This window comes from Prinia subflava, chromosome 30 (genome assembly GCF_021018805.1).
Source record: "Prinia subflava isolate CZ2003 ecotype Zambia chromosome 30, Cam_Psub_1.2, whole genome shotgun sequence".
In the NCBI taxonomy this organism is placed as follows: domain Eukaryota; kingdom Metazoa; phylum Chordata; class Aves; order Passeriformes; family Cisticolidae; genus Prinia; species Prinia subflava.
Window position 1 is genome coordinate 818577 of NC_086276.1, and position 12264 is coordinate 830840.

The 12264-nt window shown below is 55.8% G+C and overlaps 1 pseudogene; it reads right to left on the reverse strand.

Annotated features, from left to right (window-relative positions):
- Positions 1–9329: 9329 nt before the first annotated feature.
- On the reverse strand, positions 9330–11484 carry LOC134562708 (zinc finger protein 420-like; annotated as a pseudogene).
- Positions 11485–12264: the final 780 nt, after the last annotated feature.

Consider the following 12264-nt stretch of genomic DNA (forward strand, 5'->3'; position numbering starts at 1 on the left):
GGCCTCTGTCACCCGGCCCTGGGCAGCTGCACAGGGCACGGCAGTGACGCACAGCTCTGGTCCCACAGGGCTGCCACGCTGATGTGGAGAACCATCGGCTCGTCCAGGCCAGCAGTGAAGAAGGTGTTCTGCGCACTGCTCTCTGTGATGGGGGACGGGCCACTGCACAGCAGATTCTTCTGCAGAGGGGACAGCGAGGCCGTCTTTGCCCTGGCTGTGAGTCTCTGGAGCTGGCCTTTGCTCGGCCTCCAGCTCACCTCTCCAGCAGCTCTCCATGCTCTCCCTGCCTCAGGAGCTGGGCCCAAAGATGGGCTAGGGGAAAGCTCGGGGGCAGCAGGTCGGGTACTACCCCCGCATCACACAGACACCTCGGGACTGAGTGTCACCCCGGGGTGCTTTGTCTTTTGCAGGCAACTCTGGTCCAGTGGTGGGTGAGTGCCCACGTGCCCGAGTGGCACGGCACCGCCGGCTCTCTTTCCTCCCAGCTCTTCGTGGCTCTGCTCTTCCAAATTGTCAACACCACACAGCAGATGCCACAGGAGGTTGAGAGCTTCTGGAGAGCGTGCCAGGAGGAACACCACCTTCCCAGCAACCCAAACAGGTCCCAATCATCCTGTCCTTTTCTCCAAGCCCTTGGGGCCAGGGCCAGCACTCCTGGTGTGACGCGGCTTTTGCTCTGCACACAGGTTTGCAGTGCAGACCATGAAGGCTCTGCTGTGCCAGCTGAGCTGGCACAATGGGCTGCTGGATCTGGAGCGCAAGCGCATCTGGGACACCCTGCTCTGTGCCCACACCCAGCACTATGCAGCGGGTCTGCTGGCCAGGTGAGAGCCCCTTCTCCCTGCCACCACCACCGTTTGTGCCCTGTGCCCAGAGGGCCCCGCACTGCCCCCTCGTGCTTGTGGGCGAGAGTGCCTTGTCACCAAGGGACGGCCCAGCAGACTGGAAAGGGCTGGGAGAGGAAAGAGGGTGCCCAGGAACAGCCACCTCCCAATGGGCCCATGTCCCCTGGCAGGGTGCCGGGCAAAGATCAAACCTCTGCCACTCAGTTTTGGGAGAGCTTTGCCAGCCCGGCTGAGGGCCTTGCTGCCTTTTTCCCCCTGGCAGGGAGATGCGCCGTGGCTTGACCTCCTTGTGTCCCCGCATCGCCTTCTGCCTGCTCACCCTGCTCGAGGAGCAGCCACGTTGGGATCTGCCTGCCCTGGCCTTCTTTGTGGAGGTGAGCCTGAGGGCCAGCGCTGCCTGGCTGCGCTGCCTGCCAGCTCTCTGGCCTCTCGCAGCTGCAGCCGCCTGGGACGGTGCCCGTGCCCTGTGCGCTTCCAGGCTCCTGCCGGCCGGCTCCCGTCACTGCTCTGTGCCTTCCAGGTCCTGGAGTGCCTGGACTTGAGCAAACACGGTCAGAGTGCCCTGACGGTCATGTCCAGGCACCTGCCCAGCAAGTGCAGGGACAGGCTGCGCCTGGGGCTCAGAGGCCCCGTGCTGCTCAGCAAGGAGCCCTCGCTGGTGAGAAGGGGGCAGCGGCTGGAGCCGTGCTGGCAGCGTGGGGCTGGGGAAGGCAGCCCCTTGGGCTGGGCTTCAGCGGCTGAGGCAGCTGCTCCCAGCTCTGCTGCCTCCCGCTTCAGCTGCCCCAGTGCCTCGGGACAGGCCTTTGGCTCTGCGGCAGCTGGCTGGGCTTGCAGGGCCAGGCCGCTGGTGGTGCTGCGGTTGTTCACGGCTTCACAGCACAGCCCTGTGTTGCACCCAGGGCGGAGGCATACGCGGCATGTATCCACACCTGGTGGAGCACCTGGCCGACCCAGACGGAGAGATGGTCGCCATGAGCCTCACTGTGCTCACGTGTATGCTCCAGGAGAAAGACCTCCAGATACCCAGTGTCACCGTCTCGAAGCTGGCTGAGCCACTCCTGCCACACTTTCAGAACATAAGGCTCTGTGCCCCCAGCCACGGGCACTGGATGTGCCTGGAAACTTTGTGCCCTGTGCACCTTTGGGCCTTTGCCCTGCTGGGCCCCGAGTAGCTGGTGCTGAGGTCTTCTCCTTTCCTCCAGGACAACAGCCATGTGCAGCTGCTCTCCATCCAGCTCTTCTGCAAGGTGATGGAGCTGGTAGCGGAAGAGGGGGAAAATCCTCTCACGAGAATTGTGAGCCGGAGCCTGTTCCCACTCTTCCTGCGCTGGCATGACGAGAACAAGCATGTGGCAGAGGTGAGGTTTTGTGGGATGTTGCTGCACCCCTGGGAGGGGGCTCGGCTGCCTCCGGCCCTGCCGCCTGGCGGGCTCCAGCCTCGCCCGGCCTTGGCACAGGGACGCGCCTCCTGTGCCCTGGGCTCTGGTACCAGCTCGGCCTCTCTGCTGCTCTCCAGGCCTCCCGCCAAGCTCTGCTTCGTGCGGCACGCCTCCTGAGGAGGAGGGATCTCGAGGAGCTGCTGAGGGAGGAGCCGCCGATGGAGCAGCGGATGAAGTTCGCCGAGTGCCTGGTAAGGACAGCCTGGAAGGCCCAGGCGCAGCCTGGAGAAGCGCCCTGGCCCCGGTGCTCAGCGTGCGGGGCTGGCAGCTGTCCCCCTGCCCAGCGCCGCACCCAGGGGAGCCAGCCCGCGCCCCACACGCCGCTCCCTTGCCCGGGCTCTGGCCCGGGCTCCTCCGGCCCCGAGCCGGGTGCCCACGGAGCCCCGGCCGGGCTGCGGGCCTGGAGCACGGCGGCTCCCCGGGCAGCTGCCGGCCCTCTGCCCCTCGGCGCTGTGCGGGCCGGGGAGGCCGGCGCTGGGCGCAGGGAGCGCCCGGCCGAGGGGCAGAGCCCGCGCCAAGCCTTCCCTGCTGGCGCTCTCCGCAGCTGCTGGAGGACGAGAGCCGAGCGGCCGAGCACCTCCGCTGGGCCCTGCCGTGCCTGCAGAGCCCGCAGGAGCCCCTGCGACAGGCGGCCGTCAGGTGCCTCGGTGAGCCACCAGCCCGGCGGCCCTGCCCGCCTCCCCGCCCGGCTGCTCCCCCGCAGCGGGAGCCGGGCCCGGGCGCCGCTGCCCCGCCCGCCCTCGGCGCTGCCGCCGCCCTCCCGCAGCCGTGCCCTCCTTGGGCTCAGCGTGCGCCAGGGCCCGGCTGAGCCCCGCGGGGGACGAGGCCGTGTGGCCACAGCGCCGGCAGCGCCCGTGGGGAGCAGCTGTGCCGCCCGGGGCCGCGACACGCTCTGTCTTGCCAGGGCTTGCCGGAGTGCTCATGATGGGGCAGAAGGAGGAGCTCCAGCTCCTCACTGAGGGTGAGTGAGGGCAGCCGCGGGGCAGCGTGGCCGCCGGGGCAGCTGCAGATCCCGGGCACGGAGCTCCAAGCCCTGCCCAGGCTGCGGAGGGCTCTGCTCTGCTCCCTGTGCGGACGAGGGGCGGCGCGGGCCCGGCGCGGAGAGCTTCCAGGGACACCTGCGGGATCCGTGGCCAGCACCTTGCGGCACCGTGCCCTTGTCTCCCGCTCCCTCCTGGCCATGGCAAGAGACGGATGGCATGGCCCTGGCAGGAGAGTGTCCTTGCATTCCTGCAATCCAGCCTCTGACCGTGGCTCCGTTCCTCTCTCTTGCAGCCCTTCAAGCCCTGAGGGAATACGAGAGCCCCTCCTTCATCAGCCAGTTCATCCAGCTGCTGTTTGACAGAAGATCAGCCCTACTCTGCTGGATGAGGAGAACTGGCGTCCTCCGGTGATCTCCACATCCTTGTGAAGATGGCACCACCTGCAGAGCAGACCATTCTGTGCTCCAGGCAGAGCTGTTGCTGCTCACAGCTGAGCCTGTGGGAAGCTCCAGGAGCTCCCTGCCGTCTCCCTTCCTGTTGGCAGCTCCCTCCCTCCCTGCAGCTCTCAGACCCTTTTCTACCCATCCTGTGTTTTGCCTCCCAGCTCACCCCTTTGCTTCGCCTTCCTTTAATAAAGTTGGCTTTCTTTGACTTCACCTGTGACTCTGCACAGCTGAAGCGGCGCAAAACCTGAGCCCTGGGACACACAGGAGAGCCCTGCTGCCCTTCTCCTGCGTGCTGTGCTTTGTGCACAGACACAGGGGAGCAAGGGCACCTCAGGCTGCAGAGGAACAGGTCCTGCAGGTCCAGTTGCACAGCATGGAGCACTTCAGGGTCGTGCTGAGCACGCGGAAGGGAACAAGGACCCTGGGTTTTAAAAGAGCCAGCTTGAGTATGCTCTGAAGCCAGCCGTGAGGGATTGCAGGGCAAGCATCCACGGAGGGCAGAGGAGCTTGCCGTGCTGGAAGTTTTCACCAAGAGCTTCCTGCAAGCACAGCAATGCTCCATCCCCGCACGGGGACAGGAGGAGGGCAGAACCAGAGGCCATGGTGGCCTAGCAGTGAGCTCTGCCTGTGCCTAAAGCAAATGGAACAGCAGCAGCAGCAGCCGAGCGGCTGAGACCAGAGGCGTGAGCGTGCCAGTGGAGGCAGCACTGTCAGGCAGTGCCTGCATGCTGGCTGCAGTTGTGGCGCTTGTGCTCTGCCCACAAGCGAGGAACGGCAGCCCCTGGCTCAGACCCATTCCAAAACCCAGCCCAGAGAGACCAGAGACAGGGGACCCTCCCCATCTCTCTGGGGCACGGCTTCAAAACAGCCGCTGCATCTCCCTGTGCCTGTGTTTGGGCTCTGCTGCCCCAGAGCTGGCCAGCTTGTGCTCTGTTGTCCCAAGAGCGTTCCGGGCGGGCGGGAGAAGGGCTGCGCACAGCGGAGCGTCCTGGAAGGTGAGGCAGGAGAGCCTCCTGCGGGAACAGGGCTCTGCTCCCTGGCTGCCCACAGCCTGGTTTTGGTGCCGAGGCCGCAGGCAGGAGCTCAGGCAGGTGAAGTGGCAGCGGGCAGCTGGTGTTTGTAGGGGGCCCGGGGCTGCGCGCCCAAAGCCACACGTGGAAACAAACTTGGGGAATTAATTCTGTTCTAGCAAAGAAGAGAGAACTTATGTTTGGGAAAGATTGTGTTCGACAAGTACTTACAATTCCTTACGGTCTATACAGTAAAAGGTGAAATATATGGTCAAGTCTTTACATAAAATCAGATGTAATATCTTTTTGGTTTTTTTCTGAAAAACACTTTTCAGGAGATTAAGATGTACAAATTCGCTTTAGAATACATGTTCTACCTATACTTTTAAAACAACCGTTCCACTGCTGATAGATGGTATGGTTGGAAATAGCTGAAGCAGAACATCTCTGTCCAATCATATTTCTCACTGTTACAGATGAGTGTGTTGTTGCAGTAGCTAGGTAACCAGGAACACCTCCCTTCAGCTTGCTGGCCTTTGGACTCCTTCGCTTTAAGTAGTGAAATAGTAAGAAAGAAGAAATTGGGCTAATAGATATCTCTGCTAAAGAGACGTGCACAGCTTTGTCTCCTTAAGGGTGGACCAGCCCCTCCAGTTCATATGCACTGTTTAAGGGCTCCTGAAGCCACTGAAACCTGCTTTGTTCTGTTGTTGGGCTGCTTTGGAATTCTGCTTGGGAAAGCCCTCACCGACAGTTTTGAGGTGCAAGTGGGTTGAACTGCATCTTTAGTCATTGAAGTGCACAGGAAAATGCAACTAGATCCTGAATTTGACCTTGAAAAATGAAATGCTTTGAAGTTTAGGACTTGCTTCACAGCAGCCATGTAAGAACTGTGTCTGCTGCGCTTTAATTTGGTATTGTCTTTTTTATCCTGCCAGATTTTTAGAGGACATTTACTTTCAAATCTCTCGGGAAATCCAGATTTCCAGAGGACATTTATTTTCAAATATCTCAGGAAAAGGAACTAATTTTCTATTCCAAACACACTGAAAGGCAACAGAACCTAATTCTGTGGCTTTGCCACTGACATTACCTGATGAAATAATAATGAATATTTTTAATAAGAACAGAGGAGATTTTTTCAGCTGTGATGAGAACCGGAATAATTCCATCATATCTCTCCCTGGATTGCTGAATGGTTTTTCAGAGAAAAAGATGCAAGTGATTCCCCAGATTTCTAAATTTAGTGCTAAGAAGGGAAGATGTTCATAGCAAGAGTATATGGTGAGATTTTAATGAGATATATTGTTTTATGCAATGCCTTTTAGTTGTATTTTAATAAAGACTTCAAAATGTGTCTGAAGGACACCTCTGCATATATTTCACTTCTATTAACTGCAAAAATAATGGACCTTCTCCTATCAGTTCTGTGTACTAATTTGCCATCTTTATAGACAGCAATAAATACATCATCAATAACATTAGATACCAACAGAAACATTGGTTTGGAAGAAAATGAATGAAAATAAATTCAAATATTCAACTATGTTAAAAGGAAAAATTCGGATGTAAGTCAATCCATCCTGAAAAAGAAAGGACTCCTTTTCCCTAGGAATTGGATCTCAAATTCACTTTCCAACTTGTATTGGGTATTGCTTTTCCTTTCCCCTCTGACATTTTAGGCTTTCTGTAAGAGGCACTGATGTGTTTTCTGCCCAGTGTTTTATGTTTGGCAGAACTTTTATCACAGGCATGCAAACCTTTTCTCCCCAGAAAATGTTTCTTCCAGATCAATGTTTCCAAGTGATCTGTTCAGAACCCACAGGTGCCAGAATATTGATTTCCTTCTCAGGACCAGAGAAGAGGAAAATCAGAATAAAGTAGGAGAATAGGGTTGATGTGATGTAGAGAAGCTCTTCCACAGGGAGTGGGGCAGGGAGTGCAGCTGGGCACACACAGGGGAGCAGCAAGGGCTGCAGACAGCAAGGATATTTGGAGGTGTGTGTGTCTGGGAAGGGTGAGGATGGCAGCTGTCCCAGAGGGGCAGCAGGTCACTGCCCCTGCATAAGCGCATGGACTGACACAGATCCGTGTGTGGGGGCACCACCCAAAGCGCTGCCACAGCACCTGCACGTGGAGCTGCCGTGGGTGTGAGAGCTGGCACAAGCCCCTGGTGCAGCAGTGAGAGAGGCAGCGTTTCCAAACTACACCCCAAAAGGATTACTTTGAACTGGGAACACAATAAGGTTTCAGAGTCTATCTACATGAAACACAAACTCAGCCACCCTCATTCTTGTCACAGCAGCCTTGTCACAGGCCTCTGCTCTGCCCCTCCTGTCATCCTGCTTCCAGCCCATTCCAGCTCACAATATGCCCCAGTGTGTGTGATGATCTGCTATTTGAGTTCATGGACAGTAGGAAACATTGTGGTCTTCCACACTGAGCTTCTGAAGCCTCACAGCTTTTACTTAAATCATCTTCGTTGTTTCCAAATAATTTTAGTGCCTAAGTCTTCTGTTGCCAGACTGAGAGCTAAATAGTTCATCTTACATAGTTTCAGGAGTTCTCACATTTCCACATGGTTTGGCTACAGAAGATTGGAATCTGTGCCCTACTTCCTTATCACACGCTCTGTAAAACCTACTCTTAGGTTTGCTGGTTATTCTCTTTGGCCTGTGGAGCAAGCAGTCCGATCAACTTCTGGCTTGGACCAGGAAACTTGCAGTGGACATGAATTCAAAGAAACCATTTCTTTCAAGCTTCAGGCTGAATGCAAAATTAAATTTTTATCTTAGAATCCTTTGCAGTGTGGGTGAAATCAATGGTGTCCTCTCACATGTGCAGAATGATACAGCCACCAAAAATGATGTATTTTTCCAGCAGCAGTTGAGTCATGAGCAACAACTAACAAACAGCAGCAAATAAAACCCCACATATATTCCAGCCCTTTTTCCCTGTGTACATGCCCATGGCTGAAGTCTTAGGATGCAAAGAAAAGAAACAATAAAACTGCATAAAAGACAGCTCAGCTGTTTGAGAGAACATGGGTCAATTGAGAATGAATTTTGACAAGAACAATGCAACTGCTGTAAAATACACTCTGTGACACTAAAAGGCTTGAGCCTGCTCAGTCTTGCTTTCCATAGCTGTTGCTCTAATCTTTGGACAAAGGAACATGTTGAAATCTGAATTATTATCTTTAGTTACTGTCATGGGTTGGCACTGGCCAGATGTTAATGCACACATGAATATATGTTTTTTCCCTAACAACTACTGTGGGATGTGATCAGGACAGAGCAGAGCAGGCTTAAATCTTGAAAACAAAAAAAACACCAAAACTTTATTACTTTACATAAGAACAGAGACAGAAAAACTCTTAAACACACACAGAGACAGAAATAAAAACTTCTCAAATCATTTCTTCTCTTCTCCCAGTTTCCACCCCCCACACATTACTCTTCACAGACCAAACCTTTGGGTTTTAGATCAAACAATCACCACTCAAAAAAAACCACAAACCAATCTTCAATTCAGCAAGGGAGAGAGGAGTCTCTCTCTCGCACCACAGACTGTTCTTCAGAAAACACGGGTCCACCCCTTATGTGTTTCCATGTCACCCCTGGCACTGCCTGGAGAAGTCTGCCAGGGTGACACTCTCTTTTTCCTATGTCCAGCGCTCTCACCGCTGTCCATAGGCTGAAAGCTGCATACAGGGCTCTTTTAAGGATACTTGCATGCCGAGCTCTGTCTCTTTTTACCCAGGGGCTGAGGGTTCCAGGAGCAGGTCTCCCCTGAGGGCAGAGGGCACCACCACACCCTCCCCCTCTCTTCTCTGCTCGCTCCACTCTTCAAGTGCCAGTCACTGTAGCAAAAGCAAGGGCAGCTGTATCCACCCAAAATGCAGTTTATGTTCAAAAGAGACTTAAGTTCAGTCCATGGCTGACATTATGCAAGAAAAGTCCAGCTCAGAAAGCTACTCCTCTCATTCTTTGCCCATCGGGTTCCTTCCAATCGTGCTTTATCATCTCGGTCCCAGGCCGCTTCCCTCTCTCCTCCGAAACCACCAGTCATGAGAATCAATGTCTAAGAAAAGTTTCTTTCTGCCAAGCAAGGGTTAACAGTTTCTGGCTCCCGGCAGGGCTGCAGGCTCAGGCACTCCCAGGCTGGGCAACTCCCACGTGGCTGGGCACCTTCTCCCGGAGTTTGGGGGGGAGGGGGGTGAGCACACACCGAAGGCACTTCCACAGTTTTCCACCCCTCCATCCTGGACGGGGCAGCTCAGTTCCAGTCCTGTCCACTCTCTTCTCCCCCCGGGGCTCCGGCTTACCTGAGCCCGACCACGTGTTTCCCCTCCCCCACCCAGCCTCGTGGCTGGGCAGGGGAAGGAGGCCTGAGACGTCTCTCTGCTGAAACCGGAATCTAAAAAGAGGCCGAACCCCGCTGGAGTCCTGTTTTTAACTCTTTGTGTCCTCAAAGGCGTGTCCAAACCTCTCAGTGACCAATCCAGGTGCCAGCAGAAAAGCTGATCACTGATTAGCCTGCTCACATCTCCCTAGAAAAACTGACCTCCCCCTGCAACCACGACATACATGCATGTGATAACCTCCTTCGATCAAATTAAAATGCCAGAATCTAGGAAAGAGCTACAACAAATTTTAGGATTACTAGTGTTTTGGAGAAAACACATCCCAGATTTTTCTATAATTGCCGGACCCCTTTATAACCTGCTGAGAAAAGAAAAAAAAAAGGAGAATGGGGAGCTTCTCAAGAAAAAGCAATAAAATTGTTGATTTTTGAAGCAACTGCTTACCAAGCACTTGGCCCTATTAATGCTGCAGATCATTTCCAGGGTGAATGGAGTTTTGCTTCTTCAGGTTTTGAGTGGTTTTGAGGTGACAGACCCATCCCTCTTGGCTTCTGCAATGCAAACAGAGGGAGAGGAGAAAAAAATGAAGGACAAAACAAAAAGATAACCAGCATGATGTCTTCCCAACATGGATCACAAGGAATGTGGGTCACCAGGGCTCTGCCCAACGTGGATCCTCCAGTGGGGGATGGAGCTGGAGCAGTGCATGAAGCTCTTCCTGCACTGGGGGCACTCACAGGGCTTCCCTTACCGGTGCCGCCGTTGATGTCTGGTCAAGTTAGAGCTCTGAGAGAAGCTCTTTCCACATTCCTCACACTTGTAGGGTCTCTCCCCGGTGTGGATACGCCGGTGCTTGATGAGGGTTGAGTTCTCCTTGAAGCCCTTCCCGCAGTCGGGACAGCGGAAGGGCCTCTCCTCTGTGTGAATGCGCTGGTGCACGAGGAGACTGGAGCTGGTCTGAAACCTCTTCCTGCATTTATCACACTCGTAGGGCCTCTCCCCCGTGTGGATCATTTGGTGGCGGATCAGGTGGGCACGGTGCCTGAAGCCCTTCCCACATAGCTGACACTTGTACGGCCTTTCCCCAGTGTGGATGTTCTGGTACTGGATCAGCTGTTTCCTCTGACTGAAGCTCTTCCCACATTCCTCACACTTGTGGGGCCTCTCCCCAGTGCTGCTGAGGCACTGGTGGCTTGTCAGGGTGGATTTCCTCTTGAAGCCCCTCTCGCACTTGGGGCAGTGGAAGGGCCTCTCTGCTGTGTGTGTCTGCTGATGTATGAGGAGCCTTGTGCTGGTCAGAAACCCCTTCCCACACTCAGAACACTTGTAGGGCCTCTCCCCAGTGTGGATCTTTTGGTGGAAGTTTAGGTCACTTCTCTGCCTGAAGCTCTTCCCACATTGCTCACACTCGTAGGGTCTCTCCCCCGAGTGGATCTTCTGGTGACGGATCAGGTGGGAGCGCTGCCTGAAGCTCTTCCCACACTCCCCACACTCATGGGGCCTCTCCCCAGTGTGGACGTGACGGTGCCGGATCAGGCTGGAGCTGTTCTGAAACCTCTTCCCACATTCCCCACACTCGTAGGGTCGTTCCCCAGTGTGGATCCTCTGGTGGGCAGTCAGCTGGGAGCTCTTCCTGAAGCTCTTCCCACACTCCCCACACTCGTAGGGCCGTTCGTCTGTGTGGATCCTCTGGTGGCGGAGCAGGTGGCACCGCCAGATGAAGCTCTTTGTACACCCAAAGCACTTGTGGGGCTTCTCCCCATCAGGAAGCTGCTCATGGACCACCAGCTCTGAGCTCTGGCTCCATCTCTGGCTGCCTTTGTCCTCCCTGCTCTCCATGCTCAGCTCCTTGTCTGGGGAAGGAAGGACAAGGAGAGGATGGAATTTGTCTTCCTGCCAGAGGGAAGGGGCAGGAGATCCCCCCTCTGCTCGGTCCCTGCCCTCCCCAGGCTGCTGGGAGTGCCAGGATCCTGAAAAGCTCCCCCCTCTTCTGTCTCCCCACTTAGGGATACTGGGAGTGACTGGGCTCATACTGGGAGTGTCGAGGAAACTGGAACCACATGGAGGGGGGGGGAACTGGGCTCATACTGGGAGCAGCCACTTCCAGCACCGGCACCCCCGAACCCCTTTCCCGCCCATCCTATCCCTCCAGCCCCAGCACCCCCTGCCGGGGTCCCAGCAATCCCAGGGGTCCCCCCATCTCGAGACCCCCACTTTGCAGTTCTGGGGCTCTCCTCTCTCTGGGGTCCAGCTCAGGGAAGCCGCGGCTCTCCCGGGGCTCCCCAAACCCGGTGTCCCCCCGGCCCCGCCGCTCCCGCGCGCTCCCCACGTGGCCCCGGCAGAGCTCGGAGGGCCCGGCCCAGGAAGCCCAACCCCCACCGCGGGGGGACGCGCATCCCCCCGACCCCCAATAGGGCTCTGCCGACACCGGGACACACCAAAAACACCTCCCGGGGAGCACCCAATGACCCCTAAAGTGCATCTGCACCTCAGCTTTGGAGCCCTGCAAGCTCCAAACTTCCCTCCACCAAAAATCCCCAAACCCAAGGACTCCCCGGGATATTTGGGGCGAGATCCCCCTCCCCGGGCACCTGCGGGATTGGGGGCGATGCTCCCTGGCCGTGCTGCGAGTTCAGGGAGCGCTGGAGCCGCCTCTGCCTCCTCTGCCCTTCTCCTCCTGCTCCCTGCTGCCGCTCCGCCTCTTCCTCCCTCCCTCCTCCTCCTCCCCCGTTCCCAGCCCCGAACTGTGGGGGCGGGGTCAAGGAAAGGGCGGGAACTGCGAGGGGAAAGGGGTAGGGTCAAGGGGAAAGGTTGTTTTAAAAGGGCCCAGTTTCACCTCAAATCACCCAAAGGGGCCTAAAATTCTCCTAAGGGGTCTAATATCCACTCTGACACTGATAAGGTTTGGCCTGAAATCACCCAAAGAGGCCTAAAATCCCCTCACTGTGGCCTAAAATCACCCTAAGGGCACTAAAATCCACCCTAAATCCACATGGTTTGTCCTTAAATCAAACAAATGGGGTTAAAATTATCCTAAGAGGTCTAACATCCAACCAAAGGTGCCTAAAATTGCTCAAACTGCCTGTACTGGTTTGAAAGCAAAACCAGCAAGACTCTAAGTCAGAAATACAATTTAATAGAGACAGAACAAACGACAAGAAAGATAAAAATAAAG